Below are 10,634 nucleotides of genomic sequence, written 5' to 3'. Positions count from 1 at the left end.
TCTACTAAAAATACAAAAAATTAGCCAGGCATGGTGGCGGGCACCTGTAGTCTCAGCTACTCGGGAGGCTGAGGTGGGAGAATGGCGGGAACCCGGGAGGCAGAGTTTGCAGTGAGTCGAGATCGCGCCACTGCACTCCAGCCTGGATGACAGAGCAAGACTCCATCTCAAACAAAACAAAACAAAACAAAACAAAACAAAACAAAACAAAACTGCTGGAGTATCTAGAGTAATATCAAAATTATGTTAGTAATATGTTAACAACAGATGTTAAATATAGATATGTAGTATCTTCAGAATTTTTCTATAAATCTAAGACTACTATAAAATGAAAAAGTTACTTTGAGAAAAACAACTTCATCGAAATCATGCTCTTAAGTGGTAAGGGCAGTATAATGCAATGTTGAAAGAAATAATATCCAAATATTTATTGATACATAGAAATAAAAAATAAAGAATATTCTTAAAATAATGAGGCATAGTTTACTTTAGAGGCCTTTCTATAATATGCATACTTTAAATGTTTAATTTCATCTTCTGGATCTTCTTAGGTCTTGATTCCCTAGAATCAGGGACAGAAAAAGAAATTCCTGTATGAATTATTTATTATAGAAGTGCTATCATGCAAGGAGGTAATAGAAGCAAAACAGAATAGAAAAGGAAGCTGAACAAACAGGTGCGGCTCAGCCTGATTTTACAGGTATACCTGCGGTTTGAATGGCTCTTCAGGATTGTCATGCCTCCATGCAAAGGGTCTGGCTTTCATATTCCCATATCAGTCATGGGCCTCAGTCCTCACTACCCCCAGGGTGTACATATTAGGATACCAGGAAAATCACTTGTATGGATATGTGTTGCTTTTGTTGGCAGAAAGCCATGATAAATAGTTTCATGTAGGCTGTTTAAACCATTTGTTGAGAGTTATAAATTACATAAATTAATATTTTAAAACTTTCTTTTCTTATGCTAATTTCACATAGCCCACAGTGCTTTTCTATAATTTCTATGTCCTCAGATAACATGGAAGGCTCACACTATTTCCTGTTTGTATAAATGTTTTTCCAAAGCAGATTGCATTGTGTACCTAGATATTACTTTTTCTTTATTACACCCTAGTGTCTTTAAATATCTTAAAGATAGGTCCGGAGTCTACAAAATAGGAAATTAACTGGTAGCCTGACTCCAGTGGAATTATAAATCCTCAATGCAAACGTTTCTCTTTTCTACGACTTTGTTAATGATCTGGTTTTACTCCATATTTTCAAAGCTAAATCACTACTGTTCAATTAATTTAAAGCTATTAAAATGCAAACATATAGTTGTAAGAGAACAGCTGCACTAAAGTGCTATTTGCTTACTCTGCAAGACATTGCTTCATAGACACCAAGCATTCAAACGAAACTTCCTTCACTAGGAATTATCAGGAGTAAAATGAAGTGATGTATTTTCTCTACAAAATACAAAAATAGAGTTTACTTTAAGCGTGGTGCTGTAAATTGAGGTATAATGTAATCAATTCATGAAGTACACATAGCTACTTTAGATATTTTGTGTCAATTTATGGATTTGTGTTATAATCTAGTACTCTTTATGTGATGGCACACAATGATTGGTTATCTAAATTAAATCACGGGTATGGTATATCTAAATTAGTTATTACCTGAATCATAGTCATAAATTTCATTTTATTAGAAATAAACAGGTTTTTAATTAATGATTTGTTTACAGCTCACTTAACAAATATGGAAAGAATGGACTGTTTAAATGCATCAATGTATTTATACATGTTTATACTTAGCAGTTGAATACATATATATCTCTAGATACATATAATTATAAGTTCAACATCTTCCATCCTTTCAATCAGTTTTCCAAAGACTAGGATATAGAAACTATTAAAGTGAAGAAAATATCAAAGATTAGGGAAGCATTACATGAAAAATATTATTTTTTGTTTATCTTCTGAAAATAATACATTTAAAGCCAAGTTAATTTATTTTATTACTGTATCACACACAAATATAAGCCAAGTTTAATTTAAGAAAGCTAAACATCATATTTCTGTACCTATATATTTTTAATGCTGTTCATATTTTACGTATCTTTTTATGAAGAATTGATACTTGTCATCCACACTTCTTTAATTATTAACTTATCTTATGAGCTTAAAAATCTTCAAAAGGTAAACTAGTTATCTGGAAAGAACTATTCTGTCTTTAATCAAAGATATATCAAGTCTCTTTGATCTGATGAACAATGGTTTGGGGAAAAAAAGAAGTAAACCTGCTACTGGTCGGTTGATTAAAGACATTTTCTCAATGTTCTATCATTTCAGAGATAAAAATTCTATTTAATTAATGATAGATTTCAACTTAAATTGCCCCAAATTCTTCAACTGAATTAGACAATAGACTAGAGAATTTTCACATACTACATTTACATTTGCATTAGTTAAATATTGTATTTCTCTTGTGAAAACAATACATTTAGTTACTCCATAAAACAATTTTAAATCCTAATACATTTAAAAGTAATTGTTGTAGTTAATCAACATACACCCAAATGACTGAAGAAGAAAGAATTTAAGAGAGAAAAGATGATATATTGGCATAATGAACCAGGTATCTTTTGAATCACATCTAAGTAATGATTTTTTAATTAATGATAATTGTGTTAAGATATTAGGCTATTGGTGTAAATTTGTGACTGTATGCAATAATACTATCTCCATGTAAACTATATGACATATTATAAATGATACAGCAAATTAATATTTTGTTATGTTCTATTTCTATGTATTTATAGTTGCCATTATGACATAGGATATAATAGAATAATTTTTAAAAATGAGTCCAGAATTTACCAAAAAGTTGACTGATTACCAAAGAAAACTGTATCCAAATTATTGAGATTTAATCATCTTAAAAATAGGTTCAGAGTCTACAAGATTGTGTTTATGAAGTTTTAATTACTTTGGTGTGATTCATACATAATATTTTCCTTTAAGTTTTAAATAATCTGAAAAGGTGGGATTGAGAGGATTAAGTTTACTTCCAGAGGAGTATATGCACTTTATTTGCTTGAAAAACTCTGAATTAACATAACTTGCTTAGTCTAAGAGGAACACCATGGTGGAAACAAGATGAGAGGGCAGTGCCTTATAGTCTCAGCATTATCCTCATTCTATAGCACTGAAGTAGCAGGAGCAAATTTCTTCATTTATTATTCTACATTACCATGCATATAAATATAAACATATAAAACATTGTGTAAGTAATTTTTAAAAATCTCTTTCTCCATCCCTACTTTTCACACACATTCTCTCTCTCTCTCACACACACACACACACACACACACACACACACACACACACACAGTCTTGTCAGAATAACGGAAGTAAAATTATTAGGGAAAACCTTAATATTTGACTATTAACCCATGCTGGTCAAGGGGTCAAGGCTCCACACAGTATGCACTTTCAAATGAGAGTATTCTTTTTGCTATTACAGGTATGTCCTATATTGGAGTCCCACAAAAGTGGGCTTTGAGACAGAAAATTTGAGTGCAATTTGGGAGGAATTGGAAAAGGCACCTTTAGAAAGAGGGCAAGTGAAACATGGAAGAACAGGAAATGTATACAGTTTGCATTAAAAAGCATATTGCCATTCTGAACAATAGGCTCTCAGACCCTGTGTGGACTTACAGGAAATGATTTAGATCATATCTAAGAGTAGTTTGCTTGAGAGATGAGGAAACTGGTGTGTTTATATTCTAATTCCCAGTAATCATCATTTGAGAACTGTTCTGCAGAATCACCTTTTGTAGTAATTAGTTACAACAGGAGTAGGAAATTAGCACAATGTCAAAAACACGGTTAGTTAAGTGGGAAAATTGTGGGTAGAATAGTGGTGTTTTGTTTTTGTTATTTTTAGAATGCCATGCTCTGGCATTCATATGAATTAATATATAAATTTCCTTGTGCTTAGAAATTCCACATCTAGGGAAATAGGGTTAATTGTTTATCATAAAGCATTTACCCAGACATTCACTGAAGCATTCATCAACGTTATTTATTTAATGCCATGCTAGATATTTTCAGTTTGCCTCTCTAGATCTCCCTCTATTGCATTAAAAAGCTCCCTAGTCATTCGCCTTCTGGTTGGAAATGGGAGATTTTAAGTTCGGTTATGTAATCAGAGAGGGAAAGAGAGTGCAGTCAAATGATGTATTCTCTCCCAACTCCCTCGTTGCAGAATTTCCCTCATGGCCTGATATTTAAGCCACAGCTCCACTGAAATGGCTTTCTCCGTATCACTCTTTTATTCTCTCTATTTGACTCTTCAAGGAATAATAATTTAGGTGTGCATTCCATTGTCTTGTTACCCATGACAGGCTGATACTAGTGCTCACTAGATGGCAGGTATTTTCCTAGTTGCTACCATTATATCACTCATTTAGTTGACATTCTGGTGGGCACGTAGAACAACACAAACATAAGTGAGTAAAATGTCTGAATTTATAAGAGAAAAAATAAAACAAAAAATAATTGAAGTTTCAAGAGAGAGACTGTTGCAGTTGACCAGGGGAGTATATTTAAAAAGATTTGAGGGGTTATCTGTGACAGTCTGGGTAGATGTGTGTATGTGGGAGAGCATTACAGGTAGAGGGGTCATTAAGAACAAAGACCCTGAGATAGAATTGTGCCTACTATATTTGAGCAATAATGAAGAGACCAATGGAACTGGAGAGGAGTGATCAAAAGGGAGAATATGTAGAAGATGCAGTCACAGAGATGGACAGCTCATATAGAATTTGGTAAGCTCTTGTAAGGAATTTGCCATTCAATCTGAGCAAAATCAGTGGTTAATGCAGGTATTTCAGGAGGGAAGTGAAATAATGTGTCTTATATTTTAATATAATTACTCTTTCTGCCACGTTAAAAATAGAGTGAAGTGGAGTGAGATCCAAAACTAGAAGTACAGTTAGGAGGCCATCCCTACCACGGCAGTAAATAGATGGATATTGACCCAGGGGAATGGGTTGGAGATATAGAAAGCCTATTTATTTCTGGATGCTTTTCAATGTTCAACCAATAAAATTTCTTAATGGATTACATGATAAATGTGAGAAAAAAATAATTAAGGATTTCCACATTCCCAGCTACTAAAGAGGCTGATGAGGGAGGATTACCTGAACCCAGGAGTTTCAGGCTGCAGTGAGGTATCATCGTACCCCTGCACTCCAGCCTGGGCAATAAAGCAAGACCTTATCTTAAAAAAAATTAAATAAGTAAAATAGTTAAGATAACTTCAAGATATTTTCATCAGAGTAACCGAAAAGTTTTGACTCTACTGAAGTGGAAAAGACTGCTGTAAAGCTAGTTTGTGGAGATATTCAAGGGATTACTTTTGAATGTGTTGAATGTAATGTGTTTACTATACATCAAAGAGGACACTGAGTAGGGAGTACAAAATATGGATTCTATCTCAGAGGAGAAAACTATACAGTATAAATAAACTTGGGATTTATCACCATATTAGGATTTAAAGCGGTGAGCATAGTTAAGATCAGCTAAGGATTTTGTTTACATATATAAAAGAAAAACAGTAAGATGACTGGGCTTTGCCTGAGTCTGTTCACCATTTAAATGCTTGCTTTACTAGAGAAAAATAAAAGGAAAAAAACCCAACTTTGAACAAACAGCCAATGAATGTGAAAATCAAGTGATGCCATTGTAACATAAGCGAATAAAGGGAGTGTTTCAAGAAGGATGGAATGCCCGATGTTACTAGTAGCCTAAATAAGATCAGGACTTGGACTTAACTATTCTAATTATTAAGATGGAAGATATTGGGGATCTTGGAAGAGCTGAGGGGAGAAAACTCTGATTGGATGAATTTAAGAAAGAATAGAGAAAAGCATATTTTCAACGAGCTAGATAGAATGAAGACATGGACAAGGGAGGGTAGTTGTTTTGCTTTGTGTCATATCTAATATGGAAAAGAAATAACTGTGTACGTCTATGCTGAATAGAATGGTATGTAATAGAGGAAAAAATATTGACACATGAGATACAAAAATTGCCAAATTAATTTGTCTCTGACTAGCCAAAACAAGGTATAGTATAATGCAAAAAAGAAAATATTGTCCTTAGCTAGGAACAAGGAGAGTTCAGCTGTCTAAGAGGAGAATAGGTTGTACAGGCACACATGAGTGCAAGTTGCAGACTTGCAGACTTTCTCATACAGGCTATTTTGTTTACTCACAGGGGGAAAAAGTTGGCAGTGGAGTGTGAGCGTAGGAAATGAGATAGTCAAGGATTTTGAAGAAAGAAGATAATATAAGGAAACAGACATTTCAGAGACAAGTAGAATGAATGGAGAAGTATGGTTGTCTAAAAAATCCAATAACCCAGTAAATTTAGTAATCATATGTCCAAAGTGAAATTACTTGTTTGTGAGTTTATGTGCTATGTTTGTGTGTGTGTGTGTGTGTGTGTGCATGCTACCCTCAGCTGCACTGGTATGGACCTTGAGAAAGTGAATAATTAAATTTATTGAGAGTTGTTATCTTAGAAAATGCACGTGATGAGATAAAAGTGGTGAAAATTTTTAGGGTATTTGTTTGGGTGTGATTAAAAAATAGATTTTTATTTACTAGTAACTTGTATAGCCTTACAATATATCAGGCACTATTCTATGTTCTTTACAATTATTCACTCATTTAAATTTCATAACAGCCCTGTGAGGTAGATATTATAATTTTTCCATTTTTACCAGTGAGGACACTGAGGCATAGAAGGGTTAGAAAATTTGACTAATGCATAAGCACTTTTAAAGGATAGACTTAAATCTCCAACCCTGGCAATCTGTGTTTACAACTCATGCCCTTAAGGAATTTGAGCAGGATACAAAGAGAGGAAAGAACATGAAGTGGGAAGTAAAATCATAAACCTCAAAAGAAACTGGGATACTAGATGGAGTAAGTGGGAAAGGAACAAGATGGTGGACTTTGGTCACTTTCTTACGTTTCTTTGAAAGTGTATTTACTAATTACGCCCCATGCATGTTCAGAATGCTTTCTTCATACAAAATCTACTTATGGTTAGAAAAAGTATTTATGAGTTTCTAGATTAATGATTATTTTTTAGTTTTTGACCTGTTTTGTCGCACAAATGTTTACTTCATAATTCATATCAATAAATTTGCATGTAATTTATATCAGTAAATTAAATTAGTAATTAAATCAATAATTTATATTAATAAATTATCATGAAATGATTATCAAAAACTAAAAAATAATCATTAATCCAGAAAAACCCTTTAGGCAAATGTCCAGTCACTACCACCATCGTTTATTCCATGATTAGCACTATTCTGCTTCTAACACAATAATTTTTATTGCTTAATTTTTAACTTCAGATAGATATAATAGTACTTAATCTTAAATCTGAGAAATGTGTTCATGGTATTAGAACTAGCAGTAATTCATTTACATTTTTTATAGTATTACATTTTAAGAATATACCACAAGTATTTATCTATACTATTATTGATAGACAATTTGATTATTGCCAGTTATTAGCTACTTTAAATTGTGCTGCTATTCATACTGTCATAGATGTCTCAACTACATATTTGCCTATGGAATTTCAATGTAATTACCTAATGTTAAAAATAAATAGGATTCTATTATATATCTACTCTGCAAATGTTATATTATTTTGCATTATGTTGCATTTTTTCCTCCAGTTATTTGTACTTTGGCCTTGAAAAGTATAAATTTTTGTACTTTTGGTGTTTTGGCCTTGAAAAAATGTTTCATGGAAGTTGCAGAAATCTTTCAAAATCACATTTATTCATGATCAGCAATACCATATCTTATAGCAAATTTATCTAATCGTTTTCTTTTAAATACGGTCAATCTCAAAATATAGATTACTATAATTCTAGCTTTATAGAAGAGTTTGAAATTTTTCTTTCTTTATTCTCTAGAAAAGTTTAAATACTATTACAATAATTTGTTCTTTTTAGATTAGATAATTAAACTGTGAAATTTTCTGGGAATTATCTTTATTAGGTACTTAGACTGACAACTTTTATAATTATTTTATAATAATCGGTCTATTGAGATTTTATGTATGTCTTTGAGAGTCAGTGACAGCCATTGAATTCTTATAAAAATCATTTCCGTAGAGGTTTTTCAATTTGATTAAAATATTCTTTAAGATATTTACAGCTTTCTCTCTGTTCTATTTTCATAAACAATTTATAAATTTGTATCTTTACCTTCATGTGATTTTATTGCATATATCAGCTTATTATCTTTTAATTATATTTTTCAAAAATCTAACTCCCTACTTCCTTTGTTGAATCTAATTTTCCTCAGTAATATAACTTATTTCTGCAGTTATATTTATTAAACTATGTTCATTTCTCTTTTTAACTTATTAAATTTAATGCTTACTAAAAATCCCTGGGTGCTGAACTTAAGGATTGGTTTTTATTATCATTATTTTTATTTTTTCATTTTCCCCAAACAGTTGTTTTGGATAAACTTTTAAAATTACCTAATTTGTGGAGTTTATTTTTTCTTCTCCTACTTTAAAGAGACAGCATTTAGTTTTTCATTATGAGCAAAGAATATGACAGTTCTTAGCTTTGAAATTTTATTGAGATTTTCCCTAAGGTAAAATTTATTGAGATTTTTCCTATGGTAGGCCATATAGTTACTTTTTATAAATGTTTTATGAATATATTATAAGAATATAAATGAGTAGATATTGATTGATTAAATGAGTAATTCAACATATACTTACTGAATATTCAGTATGTCTTTGGTTCCTGAACTGATAAAAAAAATTAAGCAAACATTTCTGCCTTCTTGAATTTCACATTGTAGTTGGAAAAGGAATAAAATAAACCATGCACATTGTACTTAAGTACATCATGCTATCTCTTTTTAATAATGATAAGTGCTTTGAGAGAAATAAACAAAAAGAACAGTACTGAAGGGTAGAGAGCGAGAGTTTAAATTTTATATGTGAAAGTTTGGGAAAGAAATTGAGAAAGTAATACTTGAATAAAGACTTGAAGAAGGTCATATCTAGAGGAAAGAGCATTTCATGCAGAGCACCCAGCCAGATTAAAGGCTGTCATGTACGTGAGTGTGCACCTAGCATGGTCTAGAAAGAACAAAAAAGAATAGTGTGGCTGGAGAAGAGTGAGAGAAGGGGTGCAATTGGAAAGAATAAAATCAGAACTGTGATGAGGTCATTGTAAGGACCTGGAGTTGTAGTCCAACAGCAGCAGGAAGCACTGGAGGGTTTTGAGGAGAACAATGGTGTGATCATATAAATGTAATAACTAACCGTATTAAAGGACCCGATCCAACAGATCTGTGGTGAACAGAATGGCCACATACAGTACTTCTGATGAGAGGTTATCTTGGCTCAGAGTGGGATTGTGGCAATAAAGAATTGGCTAAATTTTGGATATTTTTCAAAATAGATCCTACATAAAGAATTTCTTTCTACAGTGCCTGTGGGAGATGAAGGAAATAAATAAAAAAGGAAATCCCTGTTGTGGCCTGAGCAACTAGAAATAGAGAGTCCCTCAGACAAGAAAGTCTTATAATGAAATAAATATGGGGAGGGGGATTCAGAATTCAGCTCCGGATTTGTTCAGTTTTAGGTGTCTACGAGATATTTAAGTGAAGCCAGATAAGCAATTAGATGTTGGAGTTTAATAATTAGCTATACACGTGATTTAAAACCACAAGGCAGGAAGCTATTAATGAGGTTATGAGTAAAGACAGAGAAAATAACAGACTTGAGGATCTTGAGGATTGATGTTATAATATCATAAGGGTGGAGAAAGATCAAGAATCAGGAATCAGAAGAAATGAAGAGAGTAGTACAAATGAAACAAGAAAAGAGGAAAGTGCCTGATTTAAAATGGTTTAAGAAAAAATGGGAGAACACAGTTGGAGACAGTGAATATACTTCCACCGTTTTTGTTTCAAAGGAGATCCATGTGTTGTATAAGATCCACCAGAGAAAGAGATGTCCCACCTCCTCCTTCTCAGTTTTGGTGTTGCCACGTGCACAGTGAATAGGAGGTGGGTTTGCCTTATGTTGGTGGCTATAAACCCCAGGCTTGGATGACTCTGGTCTAGTCTTTATCGGTGGATTACTTGACATCTCTCAGCAGCTAGGAAGTTGACAATCATTTTCTCTCTTTCTTTTCTCACTAACTGTTTTAAGGCACTCTCTGTAGGAAATAGGGTTAGGCATATTTATGCAATTTCTTCTTCAGCTCCTTCATTCAGAAGCATTACAAAAATATAAGGTTAAAAATAAGGTACATAAGCAAATGAAATTTGAAATTAAAAACAGATTAGCAATAAAAAAGAACTACTTAGGTATAACTCTATGTATCTATCTATCTCTATATAAAATCATATTTATATAGATAGATCCAGATAGATAGATAACTTTTTTCAAAATAGATATAGATAGATATCTAGGTATCTATATAGATATATATATAGCTATAGATATCTAGATAGATAGATAGATACATAGATACATAGATAGATACATAGATAGATATGACCTATACGAGAAAAACTAT

Source organism: Macaca thibetana, chromosome 5 (genome assembly GCF_024542745.1).
Source record: "Macaca thibetana thibetana isolate TM-01 chromosome 5, ASM2454274v1, whole genome shotgun sequence".
Taxonomy (NCBI): Eukaryota; Metazoa; Chordata; class Mammalia; order Primates; family Cercopithecidae; genus Macaca; species Macaca thibetana.
This window is presented reverse-complemented; position numbering follows the sequence as displayed.